Source organism: Macaca thibetana, chromosome 5, assembly GCF_024542745.1.
Source record: "Macaca thibetana thibetana isolate TM-01 chromosome 5, ASM2454274v1, whole genome shotgun sequence".
In the NCBI taxonomy this organism is placed as follows: Eukaryota; Metazoa; Chordata; class Mammalia; order Primates; family Cercopithecidae; genus Macaca; species Macaca thibetana.
This window is the reverse complement of record NC_065582.1, coordinates 135,171,912-135,191,184: the sequence shown is the minus strand read 5'-3', so window position 1 is coordinate 135,191,184 and position 19,273 is coordinate 135,171,912. Positions and strand designations below refer to the sequence as shown.

General features: G+C 44.0%; 3 protein-coding genes across 9 annotated transcripts in view; 1 reads left to right on the top strand and 2 right to left on the bottom strand.

Moving 5' to 3' along the window:
- MRPS18C (mitochondrial ribosomal protein S18C) overlaps positions 1–19,273 on the bottom strand; it is an 856,900-nt gene that overhangs the window by 487,803 nt on the left and 349,824 nt on the right. The gene's annotated exons all lie outside the window — the stretch shown is intronic.
- Positions 1–19,273, bottom strand: part of COPS4 (COP9 signalosome subunit 4) — a 160,207-nt gene that overhangs the window by 61,081 nt on the left and 79,853 nt on the right. The gene's annotated exons all lie outside the window — the stretch shown is intronic.
- Positions 894–19,273, top strand: part of LIN54 (lin-54 DREAM MuvB core complex component) — an 88,551-nt gene continuing 70,171 nt past the window's right edge. For 2 of the 5 annotated variants that reach the window (XM_050790136.1, XM_050790134.1), the window contains exon 1: positions 894–1,033. The gene's annotated coding sequence lies outside the window, so the exon portion shown is untranslated. Of the gene's footprint in view, positions 1,034–2,994; positions 3,344–19,273 lie in introns of those variants that run through there. The other 3 variants (XM_050790135.1, XM_050790132.1, XM_050790137.1) reach the window with 2 other exon arrangements.

The window sequence follows — 19,273 nt, the reverse complement described above, 5'->3', positions numbered from 1 at the left end:
AACGTTATACACTAATAAACGGAGGTGCCACTAAATACCAGTACCGCTTGATTCCAAAGTGATTGCTGCCTCCACTAGTTTCACCTCCTCCATTGTGTTCCCTAGGTAGTCTCTGATGCTGACCTGTATGTCCTCCGTGCTCCATTAGCAAATTATACACTGTACCGCACCATCTTACATTTACACTCTTGTATTTTCTATTTTTTCATATCTGTAGTGCTTGTCTCACACACAGCAGTTAATAATCTCTCAGAATAATTTTTCTTTTTCCCCTCAGAATGATCTCTCAGCGTCTGGTCATCCGACTCCGTATTTGGATATCATATAAATCGCGGGAAAAAATAAAAGGTGATTAAATACAAATAATTTTGACTGTGTTAGTCTTAGCTGTGTGTTGCAAGAAAAAAACAAAAGGTCTCTTTCAAAATAAGTTTAACTCTCAATGATCTCCCTGGGGCTTTTTAGCGACCCCTGCAAAATTAGTGCCTAAAAACACAGTGACTTGGCATTTGTGACTACTGATCACCTCCTCACTCAAGCACATCAAACAGCGGGATATCCTGGAAGTCGCACCTACAGCTCACACTTCCTAACAAGGAAAGCTAGACGAAGGGACGGTCTTTCCCAACAGCAGCGCGATGCGGGTCCTCCCCCCACCAGCTTCAGTGGGATGGAACATTCCGTGCGATCGCTTTGACCGGGCGCCACTCGGAGTCACGTGGAGCTGTAGCGCCCCGGCGGAGCCGGGCGGAATAACGCGGGCTCGGGTTGCCAAGGGGAGGGGCGAGGCACCGCGGAAGAGGCGGAGCGAAGGAAGCCGGCCGTGGGGCGGGGTGCTGAGCGCAGGGGCGGGCAGAGAGGGGCGCGCGGGCGGGGAGGGCCCGGCGTATTATGGGATGCGGCGGTGGAATGGCGCTGGGCGCGTGATTTTGAACAAACCCTGGTCTGTGTCTCGGAGGCGCCGCCGCCGCCGCTGCTGCTGGGAGCCCAGGGAGCGCCGCGCGACCAGGAGGCGGCGGCGCCGCCGGCTTTGGTGAGTGTCAGCCGCCGGGATGGGGGCTACTGGGCGGGCGGGCGGGAAGGGGGAACCGGCCCCCGCTGCGAGTGGCTGCGCGGGCGGAGAGCGCTGGACCGCTCCCTCCGGGAGCCCGGGCCGGTGGGCCTTGGCGGGGAGCGGGAACCCGCCAGCGGGGTCAGCCGCGCCCCTTCCCTGGGCTGCGGGGGGCGGAGGATCCTCGGGGCTCCGTCTCTTCCCGCCGGCTCCCGGGAGGGTGGCTGTCACCCGGCAGGGCCAGCGCTCGGCCAGCCGCCTGCCTGGCGGTCTGGAGGAAGGGCTCCCGCGGCTGTTGACACGCACACTGCGCGACCCAACAAGCTGGCCGTGGCTGCCCCGGGTTTCTGGGAACCGGTTTTGCTGCTGTGTCATTTTGTGCCAGTCCCTCCTCTCCCTACTGCCCGCCGCCGCGTTCTTCCTATGCCCCTTTGTATAGGCTCTTGTTCGTGCGTGTCCGTTTTCCTCGCGAAGCCCACCAGCCAAATGTCATAATGTTCCCGAGGTGCACGGGGGAAGGGAGCGGGCCGGGACTTAGCTTGGACAGCAACGGTAAACAACCAAGCAGAGTGCGGATGGACGGGGCCGTCAGTAGGGAAATGAAGTTTAAAGATGAAGTAACTGATAACACTTTACACTCTCAGCATCTGGCAGTCTGCATATAAAAACAGCAATTGGGGTGGGTGGTAGACAGCCCTTGTTGAAGGCTGAATCTACCGACTTTTATATGGAGTTGCCATTGAAACAAGGTAGGGAAATGAAATGACTTTTTCAACTTCAACCTTAATCTTCTTACACTAACTTAGACAGTAGAGTGGCCCTGTTCGCAGCCTTGAAATTCAGTTTGCCCAGAGCTTATATTGTAGTTGAATGATAAAGAATTAAGTTTTTGGTTGGTTAACTCTTTTTTGAAATTGACAAAGGCAGCCAGTTTCCTTTTTTTTTTTTTTTTTTTTTTTTTTAAGTGTTGGTCTCAGAAGAAGCCTTGCAGCTTATGTTTTGTTATTTTTTAAATGATTAAGAATTACCTCTGTTCTCTTTTGGTTACTTATTCAACTGACTGATGACAGGAGCTGGTAACTCTTACTTACCTAGTAGGTAACTCTAGGGTCTTGTTCTGAAGCAAGCTGTTTATTTTCACTGTATTGAACAAATATATCAGCAGCAGATGGTTTTTTTTTTTTTTAATTTGATGACTTAGATCCTAAAAACATTTGGCAAATACTTTTAGCTTAGAGTTATATTTTCAATATTTTAGAAATTGATCATTCATGAATGTTTCTACAATTAGTTCAATACATTTTAAATCTAGTTGCGCTTTGACGTCTTAAACTGATGACAGATTGGAAGTCACAGTGTTCATGGACAGAAATGACCAGATAAAATTAAGTTGGAGAGGAAGACAGCTCAGAACTTTATTTTTTAAAATGAAGTGTTTTGACCAGCTCACCTGCATGAGGATTGCTGCCTGTAATTGACAAAGGTGTCAAAGGTCGAACATGCATATGGAAATAGCTCATCCTGTCAAAGTAGTTCCGCAGGTGGGGTAAAATGTCAAAGTTGGTGAATGACATTAAGGGTCTTCACAGTGTTTTTGGTACCTGAGATAGCCACAGTGAATAAAACGCATTCCACCATCTCTCTCAAGTTGCTGCTCTGAAAATAAAAGAGTTTGGGTTCTTTATTGTCCTTATGCCACCCTCCGCATGGCTTTTGGTCTTGCAAACAAAAATATGCCGGACTTGGGACCCCGCAGGTGGCGCGACTTCCTTTGGCGTCCCTGCGGGGGCCCGTGCTCCGCCCGGGGGTGAAAGGTCTCGGCGTAGCCGGTGTGCACTTGCACGGCCCTTGTGCGTTTGAAGGTTGGCGGGGCGGCGGGAGGCTTCCCCGGATATGTGGGTGTGCGCCTCCCGGGAGGGGCGGGCGGGGAGGGGAGGAGGAAGGGGGAGGTTACTGGTGGTGGCGGCGGCGGCGGCGGCCCGGGCTCCGGCTGTCGGGGAAGCTGCTGAGCTGTGATGGTGATGACGAGGTGAAAATGGCGGATCTTTCGAAATACAATCCCGGCCCCTGACATACCAGAGGCGGCGGCGGCGGCGACGTCGCCACCCCGGCTCCCTTCTCGGGCCCCGGGTACCCTGAAGCGCTCCAGTTTGGACAAACTGGGAAAGGAAGCTGTTGGCCAGAGCTATCGTGCACGGGCAAAACAAGCCCCGCCGGGGCTCGGGATTGCCCAGGACCTTCTGGAGCCCCCACCTCGGAGCCCGAGGGAGGAGAAAGCGGCAGCCGCTGGAGGTAGAGGAGGAGGGGGTACCCGAGGGCTTCTCTGTCTGGAGATCTCTTTATTTGGGGGGATGGGGGTGGGTGGGGAAAGAACTGCGCTGTGGATCAAGGAATGACTTGTCCGGAGTGCGAAGAATCAGTAGCCTCGTCATGACATCAACATTATTCTTTGAGTGTTAAGAGGGCTCCAGTTTGCTCTTATACCTAAGGCTGCTGCTGAGGCCTAGAGGAACCGCTAGCACTTAGCATGATTTCCTGATACAATTTTTAAAACAGCCACTCTGGCGGGTGTTGCTTTGATAGTGTTCAGCAGTTCTTGGGGTTGTATGTTTCTTTAGGGAGGCAGAGCATTGGCATTTTATTCTGCATTTAAGGTCTGTGTCTTAGATCCTAGTCTGTAACTTGTTGGGGTGTGGATGTTCACATTTTATAGAATAGGGACCAGTTTTGTAAGAATTAGAAAAAAATTTTTTAATGCTCTGTTATCCATAGAGTAACCTCTTTGCCCCTGCCATTTGGCAAATAACAATTGAGATACTGTCAGTCATATTTTATACCCATGCTTTTCAGGGAAGTTCTTCTCTATAACCACCCTCCTGCCCCCGCCACTCTAGTTCATGAATTCAGAGAGTAAAGTTATGAAAAATTTTGCGGTAGATTTTATAATGCAAATGAAATACAGCTTTAGGAGCTCTCTTTTGGTCCTGAGTTTTACCTTCATTGTTAGGGAGAGTTGTGATGGCGTGACGCAAGCATTTGTTGTGAGTACATTAAGTTGGTAAAGATAAATTGAGACCTCTGTTATTTCTAAATGCTGGAGTGTTTAGCCTAGCCCTTTGTTTAGAGAGCTGTATTGATTGACTATAACAGCCACTGTTTTATTAGGTTATCTAAAGACCCATGTAAGTTTTAGGTTATGCTGAAAGATCCCTAAGGAGTCTGTGTCCTTGCACACAACACTAGTGTTACGGAAAAGTTATATGTGAAACAAATGTTTAGGCTGGGCAAAAAAATTTTTGTTTGTTAATTTGGACCCTATGCTTTTCCCCAAGCTTTTTTGAGTCAATGACATTGAGTGTATAATGAACAGAGAGATTAGTATTTGAGGAATGCCCATGGGTAATGTTTATGATTAGCCCTAAATTTCCTTATTCAAATTGTCTTCAGAGAGTATATGTGATATTATTTCCTTATTCAAATTGTCTACAGAGAGTATATGTGAACACACTATGCCATAGTGTGTCATTTATCACAAATTTTGTAGTGTACTTAGAGGGGAAAAATTTTGTGTGAATGGATGTGTATAGTTTGGATGTCTGGCTTTCACTTACTAGAAGAATAAGAGACCCAAAAAATTTTTTAGGACAAATACCTGAGAGGTACTCAGAAGATTTAATGATAATGATAATGATTATTTTTTAAAAATAATTTGTCTGATGCTGTATTATTCAGTAGGTATTTGGTTTTGTCTTTTTAAAATTACAGTTTTTATGTTGCAGTTATTTAACCCATGCCTTATAGCTGCTGACTTAGTAGCAAGACTAAGAATTTTAAAAGTAATTAAAATAGGGGGATTAAAAAGCTTTTTCATTGACTTTCTTTTAATCACAGAGGGCTATTGTCTCTTTGTGATTCTTTGTGATTGTCTTTAAAGACCAGTTTTCATATTGTCCTGGTTAGAACAATTGTGTATTAATAATTAAAAATGTGTTAGAAAGAAATGAAGCAAGAATTATACCACCAGAGATAGTCCAGTGTTCATTTTTGGGGGGAAGAGTATTATAGATTTTCACTACTTTTTCTTTTTTTTTTTTATTTCGAGACAGAGTTTCGCTGTGTTGCCCTGGCTAGAGGGCAGTGGTGAGATCTCAGCTCACTGCAAGCTCCGCCTCCCGGGTTCAGCCATTCTCCTGCCTCAGCCTCCTGAGTAGCTGGGACTACAGGCGCCCACGACTGCACCTGGCTAATTTTTTGTATTTTTAGTAGAGATGGTGTTTCACCATGTTAGCCAGGATGGTCTCGATCTCCTCACCTCATGATCCACCTGCCTCGGCCTCCCAAAGTGCTGGGATTACAGGCGTGAGCCACCGCGCCTGGCCGATTTTCACTGCTTTTTCAAACATTATTATTGGGTGTCTATTATGTGTCATATAGTATGCTAGGGATAGTGGATAAAATAACCTCAATATCATTACCTCAGGGAACTTACAGTTTAAGAATCACTGGAGGTGAAGTTGGAAGGATCTATTCAGTGGGGCCTTGCTGCAAAAGGCCTTAAGAGTTACAGAAAATGTAACTTAGTGTAGGAGAATGACAACCTCAGAGATATACTTCAGAAGATAAATCGTGTACATATAGCTTTTATGTAGAATGCATTACAGGTGAGAGGAGATGGAGGTAAAAACACCATAGTAGGCTTCAGGATTTAGAGATTTAGACACGATTGGTTACAGGCAGATAGAGTCATGGTGAAGGTGTAATCTGCATAATATATGACAGATTAATATTTCTATGGAAAGAAGAGATGTCAACGACCATACAATCGTAAGCCCTGGTGTTTGATAGAATTTTTTTTTTTTTTTTTTTTTTAATGAGATGGGGTCTTACTCTGTCACCCAGGTGAGGGTGCAGTGGATCTCAGCTCACTGCAACCTCTGCCTCCCAGGCTCAAGAGATACTCCCACCTCAGCCTCATGAGTAGCTGGGACCACAGGCATGGGCCACCACGCTCGGCTAATTTTTTGTATTTTTGGTAGAGACAGGGTTTCACCATGTTGGCCAGGCTGGTCTCAAACTCCTGAGCTCAGGCTATCTACCTGACTCACCCTCCCAAAGTGCTGGAATTACAGGCGTTAGCTACCACGTCCGGCCATTTGGTAGACTATTGAATGCTGTAAAACAATAGGGAAATCAGAAGGAGAAGCTAATTTAGATAAACAGGAAAATAACTTTGAGTTACAGCATACCTCATAACTATCTTCACAGTAACCCTGTAAGTAAACTGAAGCTCAGAGATGTTATTATTGACTCGGATTACGTGATAAGCAACTAGGAGAGCCATGATTTGGAAACAGATCTTTTCTGATTTTGAATCTCCATGTTTTTTCCATCATGTTAATCATAAGCATGAATAATATAGAGTTCCCTTTTTTATTTTTATATATTTGTTCAGTTTTATAGGCTGTGTTATTCTCATTCTTGGGTACAATGCCTATCCCTTGAGTATGTGAATAAATGAATAGCATTTATTTGTTATTTCACTCAATTATATAATCTTTTTTTAAAATTTATTTTTATGTATTTATTTTTTGAGACAGAGTCTCATTCTGTTGCCCAGGCTGGAGGGTAGTGGTGTGATCTCTGCTCACTGCAGCCTCCACCTCCTGGGTTCAAGCGATTCTCTTGCCTCAGCCTCTTGAGTAGCTGGGATTACAGGCACCCGCCACCATGCCCGGCTACTTTTTGTATTTTTACTAGAGATGGGGTTTCACCATGTTGGCCAGGCTGGTCTTGAACTCCTGACCTAAGGTGATCCACCAACCTCAGCCTCCCAAAGTGGTAGGATGTGAGCCATCATGCCTGGCCCATTTCTTTTTTTTATTATGGTGTTAATTCACACCCTTTGAAATACATTGTGAAATTCATGTAATTATCGTGTAGCAAAGACTTTATGGAAAGTAAGTTACAAAGTTAAGGAAGCTCACCTAAATAGAATGGGAGTAGTGCAGCAGATACTTCATATACATTTAAATATGAGTGGCAGAAGCTCAAATTTAAATACTATGTACTTGAACATAGACTTTAAAGGTATGTGACTAATTTGGAATTCACCTTTTTTTCCAGCTTTTATTTTAGGTTCAAGGGGTACATGTGCAGTTCTGTTACCTGGGTATATTGCATGATGCTGAGGTTTGCAGTATGAATGGTCCTGTCACCCAGGCACTGAGCATAGTATCCAATAGTTTTTCTTTTATTTTTTTTTTTTTTTTTTTTTTTTTGAGATGGAGTCTCGCTCTGTCGATTGCAGTGGTGCAATCTTGGCTCACTGTAACTTCTGCCTCCCAGGTCCGAGCTATTCTCCTGTCTCAGCCTCCGGAGTAGCTGGGACTACAGGTGCATGCCATCACGTCTGGCTAATTTTTTGTATTTTTAGTAGAGATGGGGTTTCACCATGTTAGGCTGGGATGATCCTGATCTCCTGACCTCGTGATCCACCCGCCTCAGCCTCCCAAAGTGCTGGGGTTACAGGTGTGAGCCACTGTGCCCAGCCAATAGTTAGTTTTTCAACCCTTGACCCCCTCCCTATGTCCCCAGTAGTCCTCAGTTTCCATTGTTGCCATCTTTATGTTCATGAGTACCCAATGTTTAGCTCCCACTTATAAGTGAGAATTTGTGGTATTTAGTTTTCTGTTTCTATGTTAATTTGCTTAGGATAATGGCCTCCAGCTACATCCATGTTGCTGCAAAGGACGTGGTTTCTTTCTTTCTTTTTTTTTTTTTTTTTTTACGGTGTCTTGCTCTGTCTCCCAGGCTGGAGTGCAGTGGCGCGATCTCGGCTCACTGCAAGCTCCGCCTCCCAGGTTCAGGCCGTTCTCCTGCCTCAGCCTCCCCAGTAGCTGGGACTACAGGCGCCTGCCACCAGGCCCGGCTAATTTTTTTTGTATTTTTAGTAGAGATGGGGTTTCACCGTGTTATCCAGGATGGTCTTGATCTCCTGACCTCGTGATCCACCTGCCTCGGCCTCCCAAAGTGCTGGGATTACAGGCATGAGCCACCGCACCCGGCGGTTTCTTTCATTTTTATGGCTACGTAGTATTTCATATTGTATATGTACCACATTTTCCTTATCCAGTCACCATTGATGGGCATCCAGCTTGATTCCATGTCTTTGATGTTGTGAGTAGTGCTGCGATGACCATGCAGGTGCATGTGTCTTTCTGGCGTAAACATTTATTTTCTTTTAGGTATGTACCCAGTAATGTGATTGCTGGGTCAAATGGTAGTTGTCTTTCAAATTCTTTGAGAAGTCACCAAGCTGCTTTCTACAGTGGCTGAACTAATTTACATTTTCACCAACAGTGTGTAAGTGTTCCCACGACCTCTCCAGCATCTATTTTTTGACTTTTTTTTTTCTGAGATGGAGTCTCACCGTGTTGCCCAGGCTGGCGTGCAGTGGTGTGATTTCAACTCACTGCAACCTCTGCCTCCCGTGTTCAAGTGATTGTCCTAGCTCAGCCCCCTGAATAGTTGGGACTACAGGTGCGCTCCACCATGCCCAGCTAATTTTTGTAGAGGCGGGCTTTCCTCATGTTGGCCAGGCTGTTCGCAAACTCCTGGCCTCAAGTGATCCGCCTGCCTTAGTCCTCCAAAGTGTTGGGATTACAAGCGTGAGTCACCATGCCTGGACCCTGTTTTTTGATTTTTTAATAATAGCGATTTACAGATCCCTTTTAAAGGAAACAAAAATTGTGAATCCTCAGTATTTTATTAAAATATTTACTAACTTATTTTATTAAAATATTAAAATATTTACTTTCTAAGCTAGATATAAATATATAAAACCAGTATAAATCAAAAGTAAATTTATAGGCCAGGTGCGATGGCTCATGCCTGTAATCCCAGCACTTTGGGAGGCCAAGGTGAGCTGATCATCTGAGGTCAGGAGTTCGAGACCAGCCTGGCCAACATGGCAAAACCTCATCTCTACTAAAAGATACAAACATGAACTGGGCGTGGTAGTGGGTTCCTGTACGAAAATGCCAGCTACTTCGGAGGCTGAGGCGGGAGAATCGTTTGAACCTGGAAGGCAGAGGTTGCAGAGAGCTGAGATTGTGCCACTGCACTCCAGCCTGGGCGACAGAGCCAGACTCTGTCTCAAAAACAAATGAACAAAAAGTAAATTTATGAATCTAGTATAAACAAAACTGTAAAACCAATGTAAAATAATTAAACTTAGGTGATGTTGTTTTGCTTAAACAGTCTTTAGGTCAGGCACAGTGGCTCACACCTGTAATCCCAGCACTTTAGGAGTCCAAAATGGGGGGAAAACTTGTGTCCACAAGTTCAAGACCAGCCTGGGCGACGTAGCAAGACCTTGTCTCTACAACAAATATAAAGAAAATTGGCCAGAGTGTGATGGCTTGTGCCTGTTCTGTAGTCCCAGCTACTCGGGAGGCTGAGGTGGGAGGATCACTTGAGCCTGGGTGTCCAAGACTGCAGTGAGCCATGATCTTGGCGTTGCACTGTAGCCTGATGACAGAGCAAGACAGTCTCAATACAAAACAAAACAAAAATATATTTCTTTCCATAGTGAGTATACTAGGTTCTGCCTTAGTGCAGATGTGCAGTTTCTTTCTTTTTCTTCCTTTCCTGTCCTGTGCTGTCCTTTCCTGTCTAGTTTCCGACAGAGTCTCACTCTGTCACCCACACTGGAGTACAGTGGCGCGATCTTGGCTCGCTGCAACCTCTGCCTCCCAGGTTCAAGCGATTTTCCTGCCGCAGCCTCCCAAGTAGCTGGGACTACAGGCGCCCGCCACCATGCCTGGCTAATTTTTTTGTATTTTTAGTAGAGACGGGGTTTCACTATATTGGCCAGGCTGGTCTCGAACTCCTGACCTCGCAATCTGTCCCCCTCAGCCTCTGCAAGTGCTGGGATTGCAGGTGTGAGCCACTGCACCCGGCCTGTTTTCTACATACTCTATATCCTATGATGACTCAATTTCTACGCCACTCTTCTGTGTTTGAATACTGCAAGGCTTTCCTTCTTAAATCTTAGGTTAAGTGGTTTGGCTTTTATTTGGCATAAATATGTCATTTATTTTATAAGTCCATTTTGTGCCTTTTTCTTTAGCTCATATGAATTATTGTACATTGATTTTGGATGTGATGTGGTTATTCAAATGATCCAGAATGTACTTTATAAAAATACTATTGAAATGAAAATACAAACCTTTCTTTTTTTAAAAAAATTTAGGCTGGGTGCGGTAGCTCACGCCTATAATTCCAGCACTCTGTGAGGCCGAGGTGGGTGGATGGCTTGAGCTCAGGAGTTTGAGACTAGCCTGGGCAATATGGCGAGACCCTGTCTCTAGAAAAACGAGACAAATTAGCTAGTTGTGGTGGCGCACACCTGTAGTCCCAGCTACTCCAGTGGCTGAGGTGGGAGGATAACTTGAGCCCCCAGGTGGAGGTTGCTATAAGCCAAGATTGCGCCACTGCATTCCAGCCTGGGCAACAGAGTGAGACTCTGTCTCAAAAAAAAATTTATGTATTTAATTTGTTTTTTTCATGGAACACTTCACAAATTTGCATGTCGTCCTTGCACAGGGGCCATACCAGTCTTCTCTGGGAAATACAAACCTTTCAAACCTTCATCAGAACTCATGGGTTATAGTCTACTGCTCCCAGTTTAGTTTGAGAAATGTAGTTCTATAACTGGTTTTTTAGTTGATGTTTGATTTTAGAAATAAAAGCTAAAATCTGGCCAAGCGAGGTGGCTTACACCTTTAATCCCAGCACTTTGGGAGACCGAGGTGGGTGGATCATTAGAGGTCAGGAGTTCAAGACCAGCCTGGCCAACATGGTGAAATCCCATGTCTACTAATAATACAAAAAATCAGTCTAGCGTGGTGGCATACATCTGTAATCCCAGCTATTCAGGCGGCTGAGGCGGGAGAATCACTGAAACTTGGGAGGCGGAGGTTGCAGTGAGCAGAGATCGTGCCACTGCACTCCAACCTGGGTGACAGAGCAAGACTCCATCTCACACACAAAAAGAAAAGCTAAAATCTAAGTGGTATAGTTAACCAGTTAATGCTGGTAGTAAGCTCTAGGTACAAAAAATACAGTTGACCCTTGAACAACATGGGAATTAGGGACACCAACCCCAAGCAGTCATATCCACATCCACATATGACTTTTGAATCCCCAAAAACTTGTTGTCCAAGCCTTACTGATAACATAGTTGATTAACACATATTTTATGTATTTATTACGTAGCATATTATTACAATAAAGTATGCTAGAGAAAAAATGTTATTACAAAAACTGTAAGGGAGAGAAAATATAGTTACTGTTCATGAACTGAAGTGGATCGAGGAAGAGCAGCGATGGGTCTTGCTGTCTGGAGTGTCAGAGGCAGAAGAGGTGGAGAAGGTAGATGAGGAGACAGGAGAGGCAGGGACACTTGATGTAACTTTATGGAAATACATTGTAATTTCTGTCTGACTTTTTTTCTCTCCCTCCCTCCTCCCCTCCCTGCCTCCCTCCCTCCCTCCTTCCCTCCCTTCCTCCCTCCCTTCCTCCCTCCTTCCCTCCCTTCCTTCCTCCCCTCCTCCCTTCCTTCCTTCTATCCCTCCTTCCTTCTCTCCTTCCTTCCTTCCTCCCTCACCCTCACTTTTTTTTTTTTTTTTTTTTTTTTTTTTTAAAGAGGTGATGTCTTGCTATGTTGCTGGTCTTGAACTCCGCCTGGGCTCAGGCGATCCTCCTGCCTCAGTCTCCCAAGTAGCTGGGATTAAAGGCGTGCACCACTGTGCTTGATTTCTCTAACAATATTTCCCTATGGTAGCAAGCCTTTTTTCACTGTTTGCTTTAGCTTCATTGTGTGTATCGTAGAAGGGTCCACGTCAAAAGCAGTCTTGAATAATGCCGATCGTCTACTGTCAATTTGTTTTCTGTGCTTCTTCTACATCTTCTTTCTCATTGTCTGGCACTAGTTCAGAAGCAGTCATCTCCATCAAGTTGTCCCCCGTTAATTCCTCTGGTATGGTATCTGTTAGCTCTTGAATTTCTCCAAGATCCTTTCTTTTTCTTTTTCTTTTCTTTTCGGCAGGATTTCACTCCTGCTCAGGCTGGAGTGAAGTGGTGTGATCATAGCTCACAGCATCCTTGACCTCCTGGGCTCAAGTGATCCTTCCACCTCAGCCTCCTGAGTAGCTGGGACTACAGGTGCACACCACCACATCTGGCTAACTTTTAAATTTTTTGTAGAGTTGGGGTCTCACTAGGTTGCCCAGGTTGCTCTCAAACTGCTGGGCTCAAGTGATCCCCTCACCTTGGCCTCCCGAAGTGTTGGGATTACAGGCATGAGCCACTGTGCCTTACCCAAGACGCATATCTTGAAACCCTTCACTTCTCACCATTTTTGTCATATCCACAATTTATTTCATGATTTTCTTCATTGGTTATGTTGTAAATCCTGTGAAGTCGTGCACAATGTCTAGAGGCAGTTTTCTCTGTAAGAATTTATTGCTTTTGGGCCGGGCCTGGAGGCTTTGCCTGTAATCCCAGCACTTTGGGAGGCCAAGGTGGGCGGATCACCTGAGGTTAGGAGTTTGAGCCCAGCCTGGCCAACATGGCAGAACCCTGTCTCTACTAAAAATACAAAAATTAGCTGGGTGTGGTGGCGCGTGCCTTTAATCCCAGCTATTTGGGAGGCTGAGGCAGGAGAATCAGTTGAACCTGGGAGGCAGAGGTTGCAGTGAGCCGAGATTCAGATTGTGCCACTGCACTTCACCCTGGGGGACAAAGTGAGACTCCATCTACAAAAAAACAAAACAAAACAAAAAAAGAATTTATTGCCTTGGGCTTGATGGCTTTCATGGCTTTGTCTATAACAATGACGGCATCTTCAGTGGTGTAATCCTTTCTGATTTTCATAATGTTCTCTCAACTGGGTTCTCTTCCATAGACTTGATGTTCATTCCATAGAGTACCATATATAATGAGCCTTAAAGGGCCTTAGAGGCCAAATTAAAGATGCTGTATTTGGGGGCAAGTAGACCATGTTGATGCCTTCGGTGTTGAACACATGGTGTTCTGAGTGGCTGGGAGCATTGTCCAATATCAAAGGAATTTTAAAAGGCAGTTCCTTACTGGCAAGGTACTTCTGTCTCCAGGGACAAAACACTGATGGACCCAATCCAGAAAAAGAGTTCTCATTGTCCAGGCCTTCTTGTTGTACATTTGAAAGAGTGGCAACTGGTGTTTATCCTTTCCCTTCAAGGCTCAGGGTTTAGCAGCTTAATAGATAAGGGCAGTTCTGATCATGAACCCAACTACATTTGCACAAAACAATAGACTTAGCCTATCCTTTCCTGCCTTAAAAATTCTGGTGCTGCCTTCTCTTCCTTACTAATAAATGTCTTTTATGGCATTCTTTTCCAGAATAAGGCACTTTCATCCGCATCGAAAACCTGTTTGGGCTGGGCATGGTGGCTCATACCTGTAATCCTAGCACTTTGGAGAGCTGAGGCAGGAGGATCACTTGAGCCTAGGAGTTCGAGACCAGCCTGGGCAACATAATGAGACCCTATCTCTATAAAAATTTTAAAAATTTAGCCAGATGTGGTGGCATGCACCTGTGGTCCCAGCTACTCAGGAGGCTGAGGTATGAGGATCACTTGAGCCCAGGAGGTCAAGGCTGCAGTAAGCTCTGATTATGCCACTGCACTCCAGTCTGGGTGACAGAATGAGACCCTGTCTCAAAAAACAACAAAACAAAAAACCTGTTTGGGCATATATCCATTCTCCTCAATGATTTTCTTAATGGCACCTGGGAATTCTTGGTCACCAGAAGCTGCTTCTCCTGTTTTCTTGACCTTTTTTTTGTTTTGTTTTGTTTTGAGACAGTCTCACTCTATCACCTAGGCTGGAGTGCAGTGGTGCAATCTCAGCTCACTAGAGCCTCCACCTCCCGGGTTCAAGCTATTCTCCCACCTCTGCCTCCCAAGTAGCTGGGACCACAGGCACGTACCACCATACACAGCCAATTTTTGTATTTTTTGGTAGAGATGGGGTTTTACCGTATTGGCCAGGCTGGTCTAAAACTCCTGATCTCAAATGATCTGCCTGCCTCATCCTCCCAAAGTGCTGGGATTATAGGCATGAGCCAAATCCCAGCACTTTGGCCACACCTGGCCAAAGGCTGCATTTTCAATGTTAGACAAAAAAATATTTTGCTAAAAGTGCAAGGTTTTTGTATCTGCTGGTGCAACTGCAGTGATGTCTTAACAGATTTCCTTTTTTATAATGGTCTTTACACTGGATTCATTTATCTTGAAATGTTGGGCAACTGCAGCTGTAGACCTCAATCTATAGTACATATCAAGCAGTTAAATTTTTGCTTGTAATGTCATACTTTTCTCTGCTTCTTGGGAGCACTTCCAGCATCATTAGTGGCACTTCATATGGGTCTCCTAGTGTTATTCAAGTTTTACAGTATTGCACTAAGCACGATGAAAAATATGGGAGATCACCTTTTACTGCAATACACAATTTACTGGAGGGAGGAACTGCTTATGTGGAAACAGACAATTAGTGGCAACATTTGAGCTCACCACAGTAACAACAGGAGGTGGCTACAAAAATGTTACAATAGTATAGTATGTACTACAGTTACTTTTTTGTGGTTTTGATTTAATAGTGCATCTTTGTTTACATTTCTCTCCACTGCAAATGATACAATGTGTTTGTGTGGGTAAGTTTTTATACATTTTAACTTTTTATAATTTATATATTTTATGGTAGTAAATTAAAAAACAATGTTTACATATGTTTTATGCATTCATGACATATCAAACTTTTTCTTAAATCTTTTTGATATTTCTAAGTGGTGACATGGTTCATCAGCAAGTTTTTTCAAATTGCCACAAATTTCCAAAAAATATTTAATATATTTATGGGAAAAAAATGTGTGTAAGTGGACCCTGTTGTTCAAAGGTCAACTAAACACTCAGATTCTCTTTCTTGTCTTGTCTTGTCTTGTCTTTTCTTGTCTTTTCTTTGAGACAGAGTCTCACACTGTTGCCAGAGTTGGAGTGCAATGCCGCTATCTCTGCTCACTGCACCCTCCACCTCCTGGGTTCAAGCAATTCTCCTGCCTTAGCCTCCTGAGTAGCCAGGACTACAGGCATGCAGCACCACGCCCAGCTGATTTTTGTAGTTTTAGTGGAGACGTGGTTTCACTGTGTTGGCCAGGCTGGTCTTGAACTCCTGACCTTCTGAGATTACACTTTCCTCCTGTCTCAGCCTCTCGAGTAGCTAGGACTTTAGACATGCTCCACCATGCCCGGCTAATTGTTAAAAATTATTTTTTTGTAGAGAAGAGGATCTTACCATGTTATGCCCAGGCTGGTCTCCAACTCCTGGACTTAAGCAGTCCTCTTGCCTCGGCCTCCCAGAGTGTTGGGATTACAGTTGTGAGCCACTGAACCCGGCCCAGAGCTTTTCTTGTTAGAAGTTAGGACTTTGCTCCTAGTTCAAAGGGCGAGTCCCACTCCTGTAATTTTCAGTGTCTTTTAACAGGACAGGTAAAAATCTATGTTCTTCTGACAACAGAACTTCAAAATATATGAAGCAAAAATGTGCAGAAGAGGAGACATGGACAAATCCACCATCATATTTGGGAATTTTAACAGCCTAAAAATTTATTAAGGATATCAAGGATCTGAATAACACTATAAACCAGCTTTTGCTAACTGACATAAATAGAATACTACCCTCAGCAACTATTAAGAAAAAAATGTTCTTGGCCAGGTGCGGTGGCTCTCGCCTGTAATCCCAGCACTTCGGGAGGCTGAGGAGGGCGGATTGCCTGAGTTCAGGAGTTCAAGACCAGTCTGGCCAACATGGCAAAACCCCGTCTACTAAAAATACAAAAAAAGTAACTGGGCGTGGTGCCATGCACCTGTAATCCCAGCTGCTTGGGAGGCTGAGGCAGTGGAATTGTGTGAACCAGGGAGATGGAAGTTGCAGTCAGCCCAGATTGCATCACTGCACTCCAGCCTGGGTGACAGAGTGAGACTCTGTCTCAAAAAAAACCCCAAAAAACTAAAAAAAAGTAAAAATTCTTTTCAAATGCACAAGGAACATTCACCAAGAGAGAATATACTGAGTCAAAATATAAGTCTCTAATTTCAAATGAGAATGTTGCAGAGTATTATGTTCTCTGACAATACTATAATTAAATTAGTAATCAATAATAATAGCATAGCTAGAAAATCTCCAAGTGCTTGGGAATTAAATGGCACACTTTATTAACCATGTGTCAGATGAAATCACAAGCAATATTAGAAAACATTTGAAGTGAATGATAATAAAAACATATTGAGGCCGGGCGTGGTGGCTCACACCTGTAATCCCAGCACTTTGGGAGGCCGAGGCAGGCGGATCACGAGGTCAGGAGATCGAGACCATCCTGGCTAACACGGTGAAACCCCGTCTCTACTAAAAATACAAAAAATTAGCCGGGCATGGTGGTGGGCGCCTGTAGTCCCAGCTACTTGGGAGGCTGAGGCAGGAGAATGGCGTGAACCCGGGAGGCGGAGCTTGCAGTGAGCTGAGATCGTGCCACTGCACTCCAGCCTGGGCAACAGAGCGAGACTCCATCTCAAAATAAAATAAAATAAAATAAAATAAAATAAAAAATAAATAAAAACATATTGAAATTAACGGAATACATCTAAAGCAGCTTTGGGGAAAAGTTTTCATATTAAAGGCTTACTATAAAAAAGAAGAAAGTTTTAAAATCAATCAATCATTTAAACGAGGAGTTGACAGACTTTTTCTGTAAAGGTCCAGGTAGCAAATATTTGAGGCTTTGTAAGTCATGTAAGTCTGTCACATATTCTCCCTCACCCCAACCATTTAAAAATGTAAATATCAGGCCGGGCGCAGTGGCTCATGCCTGTAATCCCAGCACTTTGGGAGGCTGAGGCGGGTGGATCAGTTGAGATCAGAAGTTCAAGACCAGCCTGACCAACATGGTGAAACCCCATCTCTACTAAAAATACAAAAGTAGCCAGCATGGTGGCATGCGCCTCTAATCCCAGCTACTTGGGAGGCTGAGGCAGGAGAGTCACTTGAACCCGGGGCGCAGAGGTTGCAGTGAGCCAAGATCGCACCACTGCACTCCAGCCTGGGTGACAGAGCAAGGCTCTGTCTCAAAAACAAACAAACAAACAACCATTCTTAGGTGGGAAGCAATATATAAAGACCATTGTCATGATTTAGTAGTTTGATGAACACTGATCTGTGCTTCCTTCTTAAGATTCTAGGCGGGTAGGCGCAGTGGCTCACCCCTGTAATCCCAGCACTTTGGGAGGCCGAGGCAGGCGGATCACCTGAGGTGTGGAGTTTGAGACCAGCTTGACCAACATGGAGAAACCCTGTCTCTACTAAAAATACAAAAAATTAGCCAGGCGTGGTGGCACATGCCTATAATCCCAGCTACTTGGGAGGCTGAGGCAGGAGACTCGCTTGAACCCGGGTGGCGGAGGTTGTGGTGAACCGAGATTGCGCCGTTGCACTTCAGCCTGGGCAACAAGAATGAAACTCCATCTCAAAAAAAAAAAAAAAAACCAGATTCTGGGAAAAGAAGAATAAATCAAACAGAAGGAAAGAGGTAAAAATAATAGTTAATTAAATAAAAAATGGGCCAGGCACAGTGGTGCATGCTGAGAGGCCAGGCTGGGCAGATCACTTGAGCTCAGGAGTTTGAGACCAGCCTAGGCAACGTGGTGAAACCTCATTTCTACAAAACAAAAGCCAGGCATTGTGGTGCATGCCTGTGGTCCCAGCTACTTGCAGGGCTGGGGCAGGAGGATTGCTTGAGCCTGGGAATTTGACGCTTCAGTGAAACATGTTCATGCCACTGTGTCGTGGTTTGCTTGCTGCAGCCTCCAAGTCAAGGGAGTGTGAGCTAGGACTACAAGCAGGCCCTACCACACCCAGCTAATTTTTATCTTTATTTTGTTGAGGTGGGGTCTTGATATGTTGTCCAGACTGGTCTCAAACCTGTGGCCACAAGTGAGCCATCTTAACCTCTCAAAGTTCTGAGATTACAGGTGTGAGCCACCATGCCTGGTCCAAAAATGGTTCTTTGTAAAGGTCAATAAAATGGATAAATCTCTAGCTAATCAAGAATGAAAGGTGAGAAGACAATTTACCACTATGAGGAATGAAGAGAGGACATTTCTACAGATCCTGCAGATATTAAAAGAATATTACATGTAATTTTATGCTAATACATTTGGCAGCTTAGAGGAAATAGACAAATTCCTTCAAAGACACAAACTATCAAATATCCCAGGTTACTTGGGAAGAAAGATATCTGAATAGCCCTGCATCTGCTAAAGAAAGTGGATTTATATTTAAAAACCTTCCCACAAGGAAGCTTTATATCTAGATGGTTTTACTGGTGAATTTTAGCAAATATTTAAGGAGGAAATAGAGACAATTCTGTGCAAACTTTTCCTGAAAAATAAGAACACACTCCAATTCATTTTATTAGCTAGCATTGTCTTCAGGCAGACACTATAAAATGAAAAGAAAACTGCAGATCAATATCACTCATGAACATAACAAAAATGTTTAACAAAATATTAGCACAATGTAATTTAGCAATATATATATAAATTATAAGATGGGATCAAGTGGGGTTTATATCAGGAATGCTAAATTAATGTAATCAAAAATTAATATAATTCACAGACTAAAAGAAAAGCCATACGATTCACTAGTTACAGAAAAAGCATATGATAGAATTAAGCATCCTTTTATGATTTTTTAAAAAACCTCATCAAATTGGGAAAGAAGTAAACTTTCTTAACCTGGTAAAGAAAATCTGTGGAAACCTATAACTAACAGATAAAATTAGGAACAGGGCAAGGATGTCTGCTGTCACCACTTTTAGTCAACATTTTACTGGAGGTCCCAGCAAGGTGTAGTAAGGGAAAAGAAATATAAAACATGCAGATTGGAAAGGAGGAAATAAAGATGTTACAGACAACATGGACTGTATTTGTAGAAATTCGTAAGGAATCTATACTGAAAAACTATCAGAATTAACAAGTGAGTTTAGCTGGGTTGTAGGATACATGCACAGTATACAAAAATCAATTTTATTTGTACATACTTGTAAACAATTGGGAAACGGAAAAAAGC